Raw genomic sequence first — 1,990 nt, forward strand, 5'->3', positions numbered from 1 at the left:
AGATTTTGCTGTGTGGTGGACGGGAGGGAGGGAAGTGGTAATATTATTTTTATTATAATTAGCGCCGTCGTCTCCGCTTACGCTCGGAGCTTCAGCACCGTCGCCATCACCACCGCGGGCGCTGCTGTTGTTCTTGCTGTTGTTGTAGTTGATGCTGTTGTTGTTGTTGAGAATGATGATGATGATGATGATGATGATGTCGTTGTTGTTGTGGCTGTTGTTGTTGTCAACAAATGTGATCAACGTTAGCGGCAACAGATAATAGATGTCTACTCAAAACGTATCTTCTGCTTGCCGGACCATCAAGAAAATCATCATCGTCATCATCGTCATCATCATCATCATAGCCATCATCATCATCATCATCATCATCATCATCATCATCATCATCATCATCATTCCACCACCATCATAGCCGCCACCACACTCATCAACTCTGCCATGATTATCATCATCGCCATCTTTATAATTAAGCATATAAAAGTTGTAGACGCGCGCGCACGCACACACACACACACACACACACACACACACACACACACACACACAAATTGACTGAGAGCAAAATTACGCCAGTGTCGTTGTATAAATCTTCATGGCAGATACTAAAAACATAGGATATCACGTGACATAGAGAGTTGGAGACAATCGCGACTAATTGTGATTATCTATGTAATAAGTAAACAAAAACTTCCCCTAAGATGATTAAATTCTATAAAAACGAGAAGGAGCATATAGCAACAATGACACCATCTGAGATTTTTGCAGTATGTAGAGTCTTCATTCGCAACCATTTTTTTTTTTTTTTTTCGCTTATGGACGCTTTGATTGTAATTTTTCTGTAGAAATTCCTATTTATGTTCCGAGTTCAAATTCCAGCAAGGTCGACTTTGCCTTTCATCCTTCGGGGTCGATAAAACAAGTACCAGTGAAATACTGGGGTCAACACTAAATAACTATAAGAGACACTCTTTCGGGACGAATACCGCAGTTTCGCAGGCTTTCAACGATCTTTCTACTTTAAGTGTGACGCACAGAATGCTATTTTATACGACTACTACTCCCATCACTCATAATGAATTAAAATTCTTAAGTCATCCTGCCGACTAATTGCGGTGTCAATGATTTTTCAATCACTGTTTTATCATATCAGTAGCGGCTGCTTTTGTCTTAACATGCAGTTTCTAACGCATTCATGCTGCTGACGAAGCGCAAAGAAGCAGAAATGCGCATTTAGCAATGCCAGCGCCGTTGCTGGACAATATTTGTCTTCTTCTGTTACCTTTCAGTATTTTTTAACACTATACATCAGTAAGAGATGCTATCTCGGGATCAATACTACAGTTTAGTAGGTTTTCAACGATATAATTACACCAAGTATGATACACAGAAAAATGTCTTGAACTAATACTACTTCTGTCGCATATGATGAATGTGTGTGTGTATGTGTGTGTGTGTGTGTGTGTGAGTGTGTGTGTGTATACACACATAAAAAACGTACATTATATTACATTTATTACATTACATAACGATAAATAAACGACAATGCATTTATAACGATAAATATTTTTAGCTGTTTACATCTTTAAGCACAGAAATATAATTTATATATAGAATTTATACATAGAATTTATATAGAGAAAATAAACAAACGCACATATACGTGTGTGCATGTGTGTGCTTGAGACAGCGAGGGACGGAATGCGTGCGTGTGTGTGTGTGTGTGTGTGAGAGAGAGTGTGTGTGTTTAACTTCGTGATTAACTTTGCCAAAAACCAAATACGAGGTGAAGAAGCTTTTTAACCCTTCTCCTTACCAATTCCTCTCCAAGACAGTTACATATTCCAGTGACTGGAAATAATTTCTTACGAAAACAATTTACGAAAATTGTGCGTGTGTGTGTGGGGAGGGGTGTACGCTATATGTACGCTATGTATACAAACGCAAACACAGTGTAATACACACGCACATATATATATATATATATATA

This window comes from Octopus bimaculoides, chromosome 19, assembly GCF_001194135.2.
Source record: "Octopus bimaculoides isolate UCB-OBI-ISO-001 chromosome 19, ASM119413v2, whole genome shotgun sequence".
NCBI lineage: Eukaryota > Metazoa > Mollusca > Cephalopoda > Octopoda > Octopodidae > Octopus > Octopus bimaculoides.